Source organism: Rhipicephalus microplus, unplaced genomic scaffold (genome assembly GCF_043290135.1).
Source record: "Rhipicephalus microplus isolate Deutch F79 unplaced genomic scaffold, USDA_Rmic scaffold_13, whole genome shotgun sequence".
NCBI lineage: Eukaryota > Metazoa > Arthropoda > Arachnida > Ixodida > Ixodidae > Rhipicephalus > Rhipicephalus microplus.
Window position 1 is genome coordinate 15,557,085 of NW_027464586.1, and position 17,309 is coordinate 15,574,393.

The following is a 17,309-nucleotide window of genomic DNA, read 5'->3' on the forward strand; positions in this document are numbered from 1 at the left end:
GGGCAGTGGATAGACGTCTTTCTTCTTGACTTGGTTCAACTTGCGATAATCAATACAGAAGCGCAAGCTGCCGTCTTTTTTCTTGACCAAAACCACGGGGGACGCCCAAGGACTTTTCGAAGGTTGTATGACGTCATCCGCGAGCATCTTGTGTACTTGCTTCTGAATCTCCTCGCGCTTTTTCGGAGACACACGGTAGGGGTTTTGCCGAATTGGTCGCGTGTTGTCTTCAGTAATGATGCGGTGCTTGGTCAATGGTGTTTGCTGTACCTTTGACGTACGCGAAAAGCAGTCTTCGAATTGGTGTATAAGTTCAAGCAGGCGCTTCCTATCAGAGGTCGGTAGCGTAGAGCAGATGTCCACCGACAAAGTTGTCGAGGCGGGGACAGCCGCGTCATCTGGTTGCAAGGTAAAACAATCCCCGGCTTGGTCTACATCGTCGTAGTAGGCAATTGCGGTACCCTTCTGGATTTGACGGCGCTCGTTGCTGAAGTTTGTGAGCAGCAATTCCGCCTGTCCACCAGTAAGCGCCAGGACGCCCCTCGCGATGGAAATGCCTTGCGTGAGCAAAAGAGTGACTATGTGCTCCGCTATCACATCTTTATAGCAAGGACACCCACTGGACACCGACACAAGGCAGCAGGATCTCGGTGGGAGTGTCACATCGTCGGCTATTCGCAAACGGCCGCGTGGTTCTTCACTGCTGTTGTCGGCATAAGGATGAGCGCAAAACGTCACCATACGTTGAGGAATGTTGATAACAGCGCCATGATCTTGAAGAAAATCCATGCCCAAAATTAACTCTTTACAGCAGTCTGGCAACAGGACGAAAGTGGCCACGAAGCTAGAATCTCCGATGCGAAGTCTAGTGGTGCATTTACCCGTGGGTGTCATCAGCTGACCACCAGCACTCCTTATGTGCGGCCCTGTCCACGGTGTCTTGACCTTCCTGAGGCGGTCGGCGAGCTCTTGTCGCATGATTGAGAAGTCGGCGCCAGTGTCGACCAGTGCTGTAACGTGATGTCCGTTAATGAGAACGCTCAGATCGGCACGTACAACTTCTTCAGCATTATTATTCGTCGTCGTATTCATCGTCGTTGTCGTCATACCTTCTTGCGATGATTGGGGGAACTTTTCAGTGTGTCGACGATTGGCAACCTTGCCCCCCGAGGTCGCATCAGTTAGTTTCCCCGGCGCGGGCTAGGCGAACGGCCTCTGGTGACGTCCGCGTAGCTCTGAGGGAAGTCACGGTGACGCGCAGGTGATGGAGAGCGCCAGCGACGCGGTGGGGTTGCTTGAGCAGGCGATAGTTGATCGGCATCGTGGGCACGACGGTCTTCGGAGAGGAAAGAAGCGGGACGAGAAAAGTTCCCGAACCCAGAATCGCCGTGACGGCAATAGCGGGCAATGTGACCGGGTTCTCCGCAGCGGTAGCCAATAGGTCGACGGTCGGCCATGCGCCACAAGTCAGTTCGGCGAACTGGTTGTCGTCTCGTAGAATCTCGTTGCCACCAAGGTACGGCAGTGGGTTGTGGCTGGAAGGGCATCGCCACAAATGTCGGTGGAGGACGACGGACTACATCAGCGTAGCTCGCTGGATGTGGCTCAGGATTTGGCGCGGGTGGTGTAATGGCTTGCCTCAACTCCTGGCGGACGATTTCGGCAACAGATGCGACTGGCGGTTGGGCAGGGGGAACGCAGAGGGCCCGAAGTTCCTCACGCAGTATTTCTCTGATCATTTGCCGCAGGGAACTTTCGCATACGGCAGTGTTCTGAGCTGCAGCACCTACTGCCGTGTGGTTCTGCAGGCGGTCAAAGTGTCGGCGTCGTTGTTGCAGCGCGCGCTCGATGACTGTCGCCTCTCTTACGAATTCATCTACAGTTGTAGGTGGATTTCTTACGAGGCCCGCAAACACTTGTTCCTTAACACCCTGCATCAGGTGACGCACCTTCTTCGCCTCGGGCATGTCAGGGTCAGCTCGTCGAAACAGACGGATCATACCCTCTGCGTACATGGCGGCTGTTTCATTAGGTTTTTGCACGCGTGCCTCAATCACTTGCTGTGCGCGATCCCGTCGGTCCGAGTTCAAAAATGTAGCGAGGAGCTTTCGACGGAAGTCTTCCCAAGATTGGAATGTAGCCTCGCGGTTCTCATACCACGTGCGAGCGCTATCTTCCAGTGCGAAATATGCACGGCCAAGTTTGTGCTGTTCGCTCCAGTTGTTGGATACAGCGACCCGTTCGAACTGTTCGAGCCAGTCTTCGACATCCTCGTACTCTTCCCCACGGAAAACTTCAGGAACGCGAGGATGTTCAAGAGTTACCTGCGAGGGAAGAGTGGTCTGCGATGGCGGGATAACCGTGGATGTCGTAGGAGCTGCCATGCTGGAAAGAGGCGGAACAGGTGCGGACTCTGGACTTAGGCCTAGTAGGCGCCGACTGAATCGGTGCACTGGAGTCGTGACGAGGGGCTGAGTCTCTGGACTAGGTGAACGAGTCCGAGTAAGACTGTCCTGCATCAGGGTGTAGGCTCCAGCACCTCCACCAGTGTCCCGACGTCGAAACAAAGGTCTTGCGGCAGAAACTGAGACACCAGAAGCAGGTAGGTTCTTTTAATAGAACGCGCAAGAGGGTTCTTCTTTTTTCATCCATTTCATAGTACTTCATGGCACATGCACAACTGTCATTGTCTTTCTTTTTGACAAGCACGTGACAATATCAGTTAATAGAGAAGAACTGAGCAGACTAGAAATGCCCCAGACTCCAGCTGCTCTATCTGTTGCAGACGTTGTTCGAGACGAACTAAGGCAGGTCATACGAGAGCCAGAGCTTGAGCGGCAGCCGGTTCAACCTATACGGATATACTCTGAAGTTCTAAAACAACCCACGGTACACAGAAATGCGAATCCTGAAAAGAGAGCCGCTGTTTAGAAGTTCCTTACACCCAGAGACAAAAAGTCCGTGTCTCAATATTTGGGTTTATGTGCCTACAATACACACTACCCTATTGAAAAAACGTCCACCATAGGAATGGTGGATTCCACCATCCACCATTTTGGTGGATTATGGCGGTGGAAATGTTGGTGGCACATGGTGCATGGTGACTATGGTGGAGCGGATGGTGGATGGCGTGCTCCAGCTGGCAATGCTGGAGCGCGGAGCAGCGTCAGAACCACCGTGACAAGCTGCCACTGAAGATAATAAAAATAATTTTATTAAAAATGGTGCAGAAAGCACCTGCAAAGAAATTGCGACAGCGGGGAAACGAACTTGCCACCTCCGAATTCAGTACTGAGCACACCAACCATTGCGCCACGCCGACAAAGGGCGATGTGGGTGTTAAAGTGGTAGTCAACTAAGGAGCTCACTGTTTAACTTCAGTTCTGTTTGTTGTTTACTCGGGAGAGGCGGGATCTGCATCTGCTAAAATTTGCACATTTGATAAACACTAACAACTGCTGCCTTTAACTATTGCCCCTGCGATAATGGCAACAGCGCTATGTTTTGTTACAATTTACAACGGCAAGAAAAAAACCCAACTCAGTGGACTAAGTAGCAAGTAGAGTTTATCGGCGGTTACTGCCAAGTTTATTATCCGTTTCTCGCTCCATCCAAAGAGCGATATCAGTTCAGGCTTTATGACGCTTCTATGCTAATTCGATAGATACACCCACAAATTGATTTTGATGTTTTTCGCGCAACGTAGAGCGCAGTCGTGCCAGCACACCGTTGTTGCTCTGCCGTCAGGAACAACTACATAACGGCTTGGCGAAAACGAATGCAGCGCGCCACAAATATTATTCTGTCATATTAGTTCAGTAAGCATACGAATTGACCTTTCCATGTTCTCGCATAAGAGCCAGTGAAGTGCCGCCGAGTGGGACCGGCGGCTGTCGGTGAGGAGAGGCGTACTTTTGGTGGTAGTGCTGCAAGCGCCTCGCATCGATGTTTGTCGCTTCTTGCGCGGACACCGTCCACGATAAAAAAGGCTTCATTTAGGGTAAATGTTGCCTCAGCTGTGCTGTATTGTCATTTTTACTCGTCAAAATTTTTATTCTGAAAGCCAGAAGCGCTGAAAACACTTGTACGGGCTCGGTTGGCATGACTAACCCTTGTAGAAATCATGGTGGTAGAACAGAGAGGTAAAAATCAAATTCGCTGGGGCTCATCTCCACGCATGTCGAAAATGAAAATTTGTGCATATTCGCACGCACTTTGTTAAGGTAAAGGTACAGCTAAAAAAATGGAGTGTGCAAGAATTACCATAGTTGCGTTTCTAGCGTGGCGACATCGAGGGACTACTGTGTTCTGCTCTAACATTGACATGGGCGATTGCGAACTGGAGCCCATTTATTGGTCGACAACTGCGCACCGATGTAAAACATTTACTGTCAAGTTCACAGTGACAATTATAGTCTTCTAAACATCACAACAAAAAAATTCTTCGCGGTAAACACATCGCAGTAAATGTAAACATATTCCCGGCCGCATATTCTATACTCCACAAAAATTTAAGCGTTGTTGACACCACAGGAATAAAAAAAAAACAAATGCACTAGAAAGCGTAATGAGCAGCGTTGGTTCCTTTTGACCGTAAACATATATTTCTGCGCATGCAAGAATGAAGCACTACAAATAAGTGATTTCACATACTGTTCTGTGCTTTTCATCATGCCACCATCATCGACCAAGCTTCCATCACGCCCCCGTCATCCACCTTGCTCACCAAGCTTTCCACCGAACACGTTTTGCCTCGCTACCATGAGCCGGCATTTTCCACCGTCACCACTATTGGCTCGCCACCATTTTTACCACTCAAGCCGTAACAAGCCGGCATTTTCCACAGTCACCACCATTGGCTCGCCACCACCACCCCCATCTGCCATCATTTTCTCCACTTTCGCCGTCATCAGCCAATATGCCCACTACAGTTTCCACGACACGCACTAATAATTCCACCATATCCACTATTCTTTCCACCATATACACCAACAATTCCAACATCCACCAACCCAGGATTTTAAATGGGGTAAGGCAAAATTACCCGAAAAAAGGAGTAACGGAGCCCAATGGGCACGCGTGATTAAGGGATAGACCGTTGAGGTGCAACCAAAGAGGGAAGCGTGGAGCGTGAACCCAAGGCATGAACCGCCCGGGCAATGTAAGCAGCGACGAGGCCTCCCTCTCCTCCTCTGCTGGCTGAGTCTTTCCCCGTATTTTGCCGGCGACGGTCCGCGTTGCACCGCGCTCAGAGTGCTCGACCATGGCCGTCTGGATTTGATGGTCTAAGAATTACGACGTGGTGCTCTTGGGTACGCTTGGATGAGCGTGGGTTACTGCTTTTGCGCTTCGCTGCACCCATGAAGTCCGGAACAAGTCTCGACACGTCACCATGCCGCGCTGTATATGTCTCGCTTCAAGATAGTCACGACCAACACACGACAGCAATGGTTGGGAAGGCCAATATGGCGGCCGAGAAGAACTAGCCTATCGGATATATACTTCAGTCCAACTCAGGGCAGAAACCAGCGCTGGATTCTAAGGCGATTAGGTTATCATTCTTTATTCTATTCTACTTGTCGCGTGCGCGATACGGATCGCACTTTCCGGAAAAGGGCTCGGTCGTGTTGTATATCGCACGCACGAAATGCATCGCGAAGGTCATCTTCGGCGTCTGCAGTTCGCCTGTGTTTTTAGACCACCTAGAAATTGGCCGCCATTGCCGTCGGCGTCCCGTACGTTCGCTCATCGAGTGCTCGCCTGTCTTCGCCGCCGCGATGAGCTTAAGGCTGACGATATTGGGCTGAAACCTCGTCGCTGTGTTGGGAGTCGTCAAAAACACGTTTCGCGTTCACGTGAAGAGCTTGGTTCTAGTATGTCGCGCGCTGTAAGTGCACCAGCACGGGCTGGCGGGGCTTTCTCTAGCGTCGGAACTCACTGAAAATCGGTCGCCATTACAGTTGGCTCTCCTGGCTGTCGGTCGCAAGAAGCTCGGCACCGTTCGCTGGCCGCGCCGGTGGACTCGCGTTTGCGTGCTGAACTCGCTAGAGTTTGTAGAAAAGGGCTGCATTACCGTCGATTTCTTTGGCGCTAGCTCCAAACTAGCTCGGCGCTGTTCACAGAGGCGGCCAAGCGCACGCTCGCTCTCTTGTTCGAAGTTCGCTGGCGGCAGACACTCGGCGTGCAGCGCCGTGTTCGTTCTCACGTTCGCTTGCTCGAGCTGAACGACGTTGCTCGCTTGGGACTCGCCGACTTGTTAGCGACACGGTGGTTTGCGGAGTTGTGACTGCGGCCGCCACTCCTAAGCTGTTGCGCTACGGGGATCGAAATGAGTCTTTGACGATGTGTTACATAACGCTGAAAGTATTAGCATGTCATATGTCACATATGTTTTCATTTCACAATGCACGTATTTCTCATATGCATTTGTATTCATTCTCTCTCACGTGTGACTCACTATTTTACATACTTATTGTGCAGCCGTGGGTACACACCGTGCTGAAGACTGTGCGCTGGCATCTGCGATGCCCGTCATCCATCTCTTTCGTCAGAGCAGCTTCAGAAGGACTGTGCGAGATGTGAAGGAAAAGTTATTTGTGTGTCATATTTTAACGCTTGTTTTTATATTAACGTGCACGTACTTGTCATATGCGTGCATCTTCATCTTCTGTGACGTGTGCCTAACCATTTTTACTATATTATTGTACGTGCAGCCGTGGGAACACAACAGGCAGAAGGCTGGTTGCGCTGGCGTCTGCAATGCCTGTCGTCTATCGCTTCAGTAGGAGGAGCTCCCCATGTAGTAAACAAGATTTGACAACGAGACTGGACTTGTACACTTCACCATAAATTCACTTAAAAGAATGGGGTAACTTCATGTGTATGCAGAAAAAAATTTTTTTGATGGCTCACTTTTGTCTTTTGTTGTTGCCGTGACTTTGGAAGCAGTTACACATAGATGGCTAACTACTTTTTCGCGTGTTTTTTTTCTGCGAAACTTGTTGCTCACTGCGCAGAAAAACAGACGAAAAAGGTATTAGGCCTGGCGGAAAATAAACAAAAAACAATGTTTGAACTGGGGATAAAAAGTTCATTCGATAGGAGTATTTGAGTGGATCAACCATTCGTCCGGCAAGGTGCAACTGTGAGGACTAGCGCCTGCCCGGTAAGGTGTAAATGTGGGGATTAACAGTTGCTCTATAGGGTGCGAATGTGAGGACTAATTGTTAGTCCTTTGGGGTGCACTGTGGAACTAACGGTTACTAACTCAGGTGTAAATGTGAGAACTAAATGTCAGTCCCTTGACGGGACTAACTGTTATACCCGGTGCCGTTAGTCCTTAAAAGGTATAATGGTTGTGGCAGCCCCATTAGTCCCAAAAAGCTCGAACCACACGCCCTTTTAACACACTTTTGCCTTAGAGTGTAGGCGATTTGTGGAAAACTTCGCAAAGAATGCGGAACCTCTTAAAAAACTAACAAAAGACGACGTGCCCTTCACATGGAAAAGCGAACAACCCAAAGCTTTTTACGAATATAGAAACCGGCTACAGGGTTTTCTAATACTTGCGCATTTTGATGAGACAGCCGACACTGAAGTCCATACCGATGCCAGCAATGTCGGCCTCGGTGCCATCCTGGTCCAGTGGCAAAATGGTCGAGAAAGTGTTAGCCTATGCCAGCCGCAAACTCTCAAAAGCTGAGGCAAACTACTCTGCAACTGAAAAAGAGTGCCTCGCAGTCATCTGGGCAATAAACAAGTTTCGACCCTACCATACCTTTATGGTAGACCACCCAGAGCTGCCATTGACCACCATGCTCTCTGCTGGCTGCAAATCTCAATGATCCGTCAGGTCGACTAGCAAGATGGAGCTTTAGGCTGCAGGAGTGTGACATTACTGTCGTATACAAATCTGGAAGGAAACACAGCGATGCCGACTGCCTGTCCCGCTCCCCCGTCGATCCAAGTGTACCTGAAAAGGAAGACTTCCCGTTTCTAGACGTTGTTGACGCATCCGAAATCGCTCAACAACAACGAGATGACCCGGATTTGTTGACGCTTATACAACACCTGCAGGGTCTCGACGTTCAAGTCGCTCGCATATTTTCCGGAGGGCTCTCCACGTTCTGCCTTCGAGGAAGTGTCCTTTACAGGAGAAACTTCGAACCTATTGGCGAAACGTTTTTGCAAGTTGCGCCTACAGCCATTCGAGAGGAAAATCTGCAGGCATGCCATGACAAGCCAACATCTGGACACATGGATGCGAGAACATTTGCAATGATTTGCTTCAAGTACTATTGGTCTAAGTTGCTCGCATCAGTGCTGCGCTACGTGATAACTTGTCGTCAATGTGAACGGCGCAAACACCCGTAAAACCAGCCGGCCTTCTCCAGCCAATAGACCCTCTGGATGCCCCATTCCAACAAGTCGGCATGGACTTCCTAGGACCTTCGCCGACATCGCGTGCAGGCAAGAAATGGATAGTCATAGCCACAGATTATCTGACCCGTTATGCTGAGACTGAATCTCTGTGACAGCTGCCGAAGTCGCCAAATTCTTCGCGAACAACATAGTGTTTAGACATGGTGCAACCATTGTTGTTATTACGAATCGGGGGCACAGCATTTACTGCAGACCCAATGCAATGCCTGATGCGCATGACAAATACCGATCACAGAATAACAACGGCGAATCACTCTAGGTCAAATGACCGAACCGAACGCCTCAAGAGAACTTTGACCTACACGCTTTCAGAGTATGTCGACGTTGAACAGAGGGATGAATTATTACCCGACATGCCATTCGCATAGAATACGGCTGTTCAAGAAACAACTCACGTTGCCCCTTTCGAACTAGTATTCGACCGAAGAGCGACCACACCACTCGCAGCAATGTTACCACTACGGGACGAAAGTAGCTATCTACCTGAATTAGATGACTTCCTGCAAAGAGCAGAAGAAGCACGACAAATGGCAAGATACCGAATACACCACCAACAGCACGTTGATTCTAGTCGGTACAAGCGACGCAGTGACACATTTTATCAATCCGGTGACAAAGTGTGGATATGGGTCCAAGTGCGTCACCGCGGACTCCCTGAAAAGCTTCTTGGCCTATACTTCGACCCTTATGAAGTACTCCACCGTATCAGCGACGTCACTTATGAAGTCATATCCGCTGGACACGAGAGCTCAAGATGCCGCAATCCAACGGAAGTGGCACACGTTGTCCGCATGAAGCCCTATCATGACAGATCGTCGGAAAACAAGTGAGAGTTCGCATGCACCCTTTCACTGTCTCAAGCATCGGGACGATGCATCTGAGGAGGGGATAATATCGAAACAGGTTGGCCAGGTTCAAGTAGCCCGCCGCAATCATCGTGGCACGAGCACCTGGCAAGACCAAACTAGCTTGTGCCACGCGTTCGTGCGCTCGGGCTACGAGGAAGACGAAGACAGTCGGAGCAATGCAATTTGGCTGCTCGGACTTAGACGACAATAGTCAGCAGACTCGTGGGAACAAGTTTGCCCTAATAAAGACATTTTTAGCATGTCTGCCTCAGCACCCTTCATGCGACGATAGCTACGTTCACCCTTCATGCGACGATAGCTACCTAGCATTACCCCCCCCCCCTCCTGTTGTAAAAGCACCGGCTCGGTGCACTTTATACGTGTTCTTCAGAATGGGGGCAGTATGGTTTTAACCTACTGATGTAGACTACGTCACTAGGGGTGTTTTCTGAGAGGTTATTCGTGGAGACTGGAATGACCTCATAGGTAACGTCCGTTACTCGTTGTATGATACGGTAAGGTCCTTTGTACGGAGATAGCAATTTCTCCGACAGTCAAACACGACGAACTGGGCTTTAGAGAAGAAGTAGAGAACCAGGTGAGAAGTCAACGTCGACGTGCTTGCTGTGGTAGAGATCCTTTTGGGTTGCTTGTAAAGCCAACAGCCCAGATTGGGCAATCTGACGTGCGCGATCGGCACGAGCGATAGCATCACGTGCGTATTCGCTCGGTGTACGTGAAGTAGTCGGTAGTATGGTGTCCAGTGGTAAAGTTGGATTAAGGCTATAGAACATATAAAAAGGTGATTAATCTGCTGTATCATGACGAGATGACAGGCGAACGTCACGTGAGGTAGCACTTGAACCTAGTCATGGTGATCAGATAAGGCATACATCGAGAGCATGTCCATGAGGGTGCAATTTAGACGTTCAGTAAGGCAGTTTCTTTGAGTATGGTAGGATGTGGTCAGTCTGCGTTGCATTGAGGAAGAGCGCAGAAGGTCTTCGAGTACGCTTGAGGAAAATACGCGTCCACGATCGGTGAGCAATTGTCGAGGAGCGCCATGATGTAGAACAACATCGTGGAGCAAAAAGTCGGCAACGTCAGTAGCAGCGGGGAGCGCTCTAGTGATGGCAAACCTGGTCGCATGGTCTATAGCAACGGCGACCCACTTTTTCCCAGAGTTTGATTCAGGGAATTGTCCGAGGAGGTCTACACCAACACGGAAGATAGGTGCGCTAGGAATGAAGATCGGGTGAAGGAGACCAGCAGGGGTGCGGCGGGTAGTTTTTGACGTTGGCATTTATCGCAGGAGGCCACGTAGCGTCGAACATTCCGCGCGAGACCACGCCAAAAGAAGTGGCACTGGACGCGTTCGTACGTGCGACATACGCCCAAGTTGCCCGCAGTTGGTTCGTCGTGAAGCTCATACAGGACCGCTGAATGGAGATGGTTAGGCACTAGAAGTAGCTCAGGGGCATCTGGCTGGACGCTACGACGGTACAGCGTGCCATTTAGGAGAATGAACATGCGGAGTGACACGTCGTTAGGGTCAGATTTCAGACGGGCACTGAGTTACCGCAAGGAAGGATCACGACCCTATTCGTCACCAGTCTGACGAAACCTCGAAATGGACATGACGCTGGGGCCAGGCTTGCCGACTGATTCAAATGGTTGGTCAAATGGGCAGCGCGACAAGCAATTGGCGTCCAGCTGGAGGCGTCCAGACTTGTAGGCGACTGAGTAGGAGTACTCCTGAAGACGCAACGTACAACGACCAAGTCATCCAGAAGGGTCCTTCAGTAATGAAAGCCAACAGAGGGCGTGATGATTTGTGACTTGAAAGAACGGGCGGCCATAGAAGTAAGGACGAAATTTCGAAACCGCCCAAACCAGGGCAAGGCATTCTCGTTCTGTTGTAGAGTAGTTACGCTCAGACTTTGAAAGGAGACGACTTGCTTATGCAATTACACGATCAGTGCCCCGCTGAGTTTGGGCCAATACTGCGCTGATGCCATGACCGCTAGCGTCTGTTCGCACTTCTGTAGGAGAATCCGGGTAAAATGTGCGAGTATCGGTGGTGTCGTTAGGGCGGCAATTAGTCGAGAGAAAGCATTATCTTGAAGAGGACCCGAACAAAACGGGACGTCATCCTTGAGAGGGTCTGTAAGTGGGCGTGTGAGTGTGGCGAAGTCTTTTACGAAGAGCGAAAGTGAGAGCATACGCCCACTAAACTTCGAACATCATGAATAGAGCACGGAACGGGCAAATTCCTTACTGCGCATACTTTTGCCGGGTCTGGTCGTACACAGGAAGCGCCACCAAGGAAGCCCAACATTGATTTGATGAACACCAAAGCAGCACTTTGAAGAATTCAGCTGGAGGCCGCATGTCGGAATGTTGATGAAATGGTCAAAAGCCGTTCATGGTGTGTGATGAAGGTGTGTGAGAAGATTATCGCGTCATATAAGTAACACAAGCACGTCGCCAATTTATATCCTTGAAGCAGCGTCTCTATCATTCTCTTGAAGGTTGCTGGCGCGTCGCAGAGACCAAACAGCATGACCTTGAATTAGTAAAGGCCATCAGGGGTAGCGAATGCAGTTTTCTCACGATCCGTTTCATCTACAGCAATTTGCCAAGAGCCAGGTCGGAGGTCGACAGATGAAAACAAGGTGGCGCCATGAAGACAGTGAAGTTCGCCGTCAATGCGTTGAAGAATATACACGTCTTTCTTGGTTATTTCGTTGAGGTGCCAATAATTAATACAGGAACGCCAGGAGCCGTCTTTTTTCTTTACCAAGACAACTGGCGGATGTTTTTCGATAGCATGTTGTCCTCTTCCTTCTGAATTACTGCTCATTCTAATGCGGGCACGTGGTTAGGCCGACGGTGGTTGGGCGCAGAGGCCGCAGTGTTAATTCGGTGCTGATAATAATATTCTGACCCAAGGGACGATCACAGATATAAAAAAACGTCACCGTTGGATACCAAAACGTGGCAGAGAGCGTCAGCCTGATCAGGTGAAAGGTCTGGTCCAATCATATTTCGAAAGATGGCTTCGGCAGGACCAGGTAACCGTGAAACTTCGGCTTGGTCCGGAACAGTTACAGCAACAACGTTTATGTCGTCATCTCTTATGGCAGTGAGTTGAGCAAGCGAAATCTGGTAGGGCAACGCATGAGGAATGAGGCCGAAATTTAGGAGCGAAAAAAACACACAGTTGTCAACTTTAATGGCGATGCTATGCGGCACTAACACTGTGCGTCAGTCGTGCGGCTGTTATCGGTGTAACAATGTAGTCTCTGTAACTGGAGGGGTCGATGACAAACAGACGTATATCACAGCTCGAGGCAGCAAACAAACAAACGTGGTTGACGCAAGCGGCTGACGGGCTTTTCACAGGCATGGGAGAGCAGGGGGTCGAGGCTGAGCGTGCCAGAAGAACAGTCAAACAAAGCCGAGTGTGCCGAGAGGACATCAAGGCCTAGCATGACGTCATGGGGGCAACGATCTAGTACAGCAAAAAAAAACTATGACGTGACGACCAGCAATGTTGACCCAAGCAGTGCACATTCCCACTACTTCTACAGCACCGCCATCGGCAACACGTATGGCTTGAGCCGTTGAGGGCACCATGATATGCTACAAACGGCGGCGTAGATGTGCGCTCATAACAGATAGGTGGGCACCTGTGTCAACAAGGGCAGTAACAGGAACATTGTCGTCTTTCACTACTATGAGACTGTGGTATGTGGGTAGCGTCAGTAGAGCGTTTCCGGGCGTCATTGGTATTGCAGCTACCCCTTCATACGCTGCAGTATCTAGTTTTCCTGCTGCGATCATCCAGAGAAGTTCAGCGAGGAAAAGCGTGGAGGTGACGGAGAGCGGGATTGGCGGCGTAGCGGCGAAGGGGAGCAGGAGTAGCGGTGACCGGAAGAAGAGGTGTCAGTGGGGAGAGGCTCGTGAGGGGGCGGCGAAAAAAAGTTGGTTGGTGTTGCGGCTGGACGCGTAGAAAAGGTAGGGTACATATAAGTAGCGTAGCTGTGACGTGGCGGGTTCGACCAGTGGTGACGGCAATAACGAGAAATATGTCCAGGTTCATGACAGGAAAAGCAGATAGGCTTGTCGTCAGGGGGTTCCCATTACGTAAGGTTCCAGAAGGGCAATGATGGAGAATATTGGCGAATGTTACCTGAGGGGTGTGGGCATATTTCAGGGTGAGTCACGGGACACGCTAACGGAAGACCGAGATTAACGATCTCCTGCCTTACCACAGCTTGAGGTAAGGCTACCGATGGGTGTCATGGCTTGGGTAGTAAAACAGCCTGTTGACTGGAAGCTGGACAGGCAGCTTAAAGACCCGACGAACGGGTGACGTGGTCACAGGCGGGTGGTTGGCGAGCGGCTTCACACGATGAAGTTGCGGCTGTGTTGGGCAGTCACGTGAATCCCTGCGTGATACGGTGGCTCTTGGCATGTTCAAACCACCTGCATTCTTTTGTGATTTCGTCGATGGTGGTGACGTTAATGTATACAAGCAGGTTGAAGGCATTGTCGGGGATGCCTTTATGCACATTCGATACCATCTCAGGCTCGGGCATGTGTTCGCAAAACTGGCAGCAAAGGGCAAAGACGTCGTGAATATACGCGACGTAGGATTTGGTAGACGTCTGTGCCTGAGTAGCCAACTGATTTCGCGCAGTTATCTGTCGTGCAGCGGTGTTTCGAAAAAGGTCATGGATCTTCTTCTTTAAAGTGTCCCAGCTGGTAATGTCGGCTTCGTACGTCTCCTATAACACCTGCGGAGAGCCATCAAGGTAAAAAAGCACGTTGACAAGCATGAGTGTCGGGTCCCACCTACAGCTGGCACTGAATCGTTCATTTCAAGTTGAGCCCCTTGTCAACGTCAAGGCTATTCTGTCCGGAAACTACGCCAGGATCATGAGCAGGAGGTAGGACAACATAGGTAGGAGTCACAAAAGAGGCGGGGGGTGAATACGATGCACCTTGAACCTGTGACATGGTAGGACCCATGATGATGCGGCTGTTGCGGAGCTTCGTGATGGGTACAGGTAAAGACCAGCACGTCCACCACAAATATGTTACGTATAATTAGACGGTACGTGACTATTTGCCAGTGTGTTTACACCAATAAAATTGGAGCGCCGCACACAGAGCGAGCAAACCAGTCATCTTCGTCGTTTTCTGTCCACTGAATGGTTCACGCTTCATGCGATAGCTACGTAGCTAATATATATAATGTGACGCTGTGGCAGAAGACGAGAGCAAACAAGTTAATGGCCGCTGATATATATATAAATATATATATATATATATATATATATATATATATATATATATATATAAAAAATAAGGGAAAGAAGTGTATACCTAAGGGCTCGTTTTTCCGTGTTTTAACACAATAATAATGAGATATAACAGACAGTAATGCCAAGGAATGTACAGGGGAAGTTATTAACATTAATGGAATGTAAATAAGAAGAAAGAAAAGTGGATGAAAAAATTACCAACTGTAAGCAGGAATCGAACCTACGACCTTCGAATTACGCGTTCGATGCTCTAACCACTGAGCTATTACAGCGGCACTCCCTCCATCCACTTTTTTGGGTTTATCTGTGAATTTAGAAGTAGGAGCGACAGTCAGCGCCATCTATAAGCCAAACAACGAGTGTGAAAACACTCTTATGCGCATGTTTGGCGTCACGTAGCACGTGAACTTATTATGAGCGGGCAGCTGAATAATTGTCCCTCTTATACAACCTAAACACACCAAGTCTGCCAGTACGAGACCCTCGTTCAATGAAATAAGGGAAAGAAGTGTATACCTAAGGGCTCGTTTTTCCGTGTTTTAACACAATAATAATGAGATATAACAGACAGTAATGCCAAGGAATGTACAGGGGAAGTTATTAACATTAATGGAATGTAAATAAGAAGAAAGAAAAGTGGATGAAAAAATTACCAACTGTAAGCAGGAATCGAACCTACGACCTTCGAATTACGCGTTCGATGCTCTAACCACTGAGCTATTACAGCGGCACTCCCTCCATCCACTTTTTTGGGTTTATCTGTGAATTTAGAAGTAGGAGCGACAGTCAGCGCCATCTATAAGCCAAACAACGAGTGTGAAAACACTCTTATGCGCATGTTTGGCGTCACGTAGCACGTGAACTTATTATGAGCGGGCAGCTGAATAATTGTCCCTCTTATACAACCTAAACACACCAAGTCTGCCAGTACGAGACCCTCGTTCAATAAAATAAGGGAAAGAAGTGTATACCTAAGGGCTCGTTTTTCCGTGTTTTAACACAATAATAATGAGATATAACAGACAGTAATGCCAAGGAATGTACAGGGGAAGTTATTAACATTAATGGAATGTAAATAAGAAGAAAGAAAAGTGGATGAAAAAATTACCAACTGTAAGCAGGAATCGAACCTACGACCTTCGAATTACGCGTTCGATGCTCTAACCACTGAGCTATTACAGCGGCACTCCCTCCATCCACTTTTTTGGGTTTATCTGTGAATTTAGAAGTAGGAGCGACAGTCAGCGCCATCTATAAGCCAAACAACGAGTGTGAAAACACTCTTATGCGCATGTTTGGCGTCACGTAGCACGTGAACTTATTATGAGCGGGCAGCTGAATAATTGTCCCTCTTATACAACCTAAACACACCAAGTCTGCCAGTACGAGACCCTCGTTCAATGAAATAAGGGAAAGAAGTGTATACCTAAGGGCTCGTTTTTCCGTGTTTTAACACAATAATAATGAGATATAACAGACAGTAATGCCAAGGAATGTACAGGGGAAGTTATTAACATTAATGGAATGTAAATAAGAAGAAAGAAAAGTGGATGAAAAAATTACCAACTGTAAGCAGGAATCGGAATATATATATATATATATATATATATATATATATATATATATATATATATATATATATATATATATATATATATATATATATATATATATATATATTCAGCAGGAAGTTCAAGGGGTCTGGTACGTATAAAGAACACAAGCGAGTACACGTACGAAAGAGCAATACTTTTATGCCAACGTTTCAGCCGTGGCAATACTTTTATGCCAACGTTTCAGCCGTTTCCCTGACGAAGGCCGTGCCACGGCTGAAACGTTGGCATAAAAGTATTGCTCTTTCGTACGTGTACTCGCTTGTGTTCTTTATATATATATATATATATAGGCAGGCATGGTGGTTGAGTGGCCGTAGCGTTGCATATAGTCCAGTAGATCCTCCGTGAGCGGTCACAACGTGGTTTATTTCGACGTTTCGGCCTAGAGTCTGGCCTTCATCAGGATTAAAGATACAGTTTGTTGGTGCTCAGCTTTATACAATCTCAAATCAGAGGGCAAGGAAAGAGGAAAAAAGACAGAAAAGAAAAAAAGGAAAAAAATGAAAAAGAAAAGAAAAAGAAAAAAAGAGAAGAAGAAGAGAAAAATATTATATGATGGACTCTCCTCGGGCGCCCCCTTCCACTCTTCCTTCCACTTCCCCCCTCCACTCTTCCCTCCACTTCCCCCTTCATCTCTCTCCCCCTTCTCCGCTTCACCTTTCTGATGTCAGCGGTCTGTGTATGTTTCCTTTCACTAACGCATTCCTCCGGATAAGATGGCGCCTCCTGGCACTGGCGGTTCGGTGGGGGACAAAAAAGAGCTTTTTTAGGAATTCCTAAGCCATTAACTACTCTATTTAGGAATTCCTAAGCCTTTAACTACTCTTTTTAGGAAGTCCTAAGCATTTAACTACTCTGAGTCCCGTAAACAGTTCGTCGTAGAAGGAGGGGTGCCGCGTATTGTGGCAGAGGCTGGTAAGCGGGCATTTTAGGAAGTTCTAAGCCTCTAACTACCTGGCGCCCTGTCAACATTTCGTCGTAAAAAGAGGGGTGCCCCGTATTGCGGTAGAGGCTGGCAAGCGGGCGCAATGTGAATTCCTTGCCCGCTTCTGGATTACGCGTGTAGTGGG

At 48.7% G+C, this 17,309-nt stretch overlaps 3 non-coding genes across 3 annotated transcripts; all 3 read right to left on the minus strand.

Moving 5' to 3' along the window:
* Positions 1-14,822: 14,822 nt before the first annotated feature.
* TRNAT-CGU (transfer RNA threonine (anticodon CGU)) lies at positions 14,823-14,895 on the minus strand. Its single transcript has one exon. It is a non-coding gene; the product is annotated as a tRNA-Thr (tRNA).
* Positions 14,896-15,277: 382 nt separating this feature from the next.
* TRNAT-CGU (transfer RNA threonine (anticodon CGU)) lies at positions 15,278-15,350 on the minus strand. The gene has a single exon. It is a non-coding gene; the product is annotated as a tRNA-Thr (tRNA).
* Positions 15,351-15,732: 382 nt separating this feature from the next.
* TRNAT-CGU (transfer RNA threonine (anticodon CGU)) lies at positions 15,733-15,805 on the minus strand. The gene has a single exon. It is a non-coding gene; the product is annotated as a tRNA-Thr (tRNA).
* Positions 15,806-17,309: the final 1,504 nt, after the last annotated feature.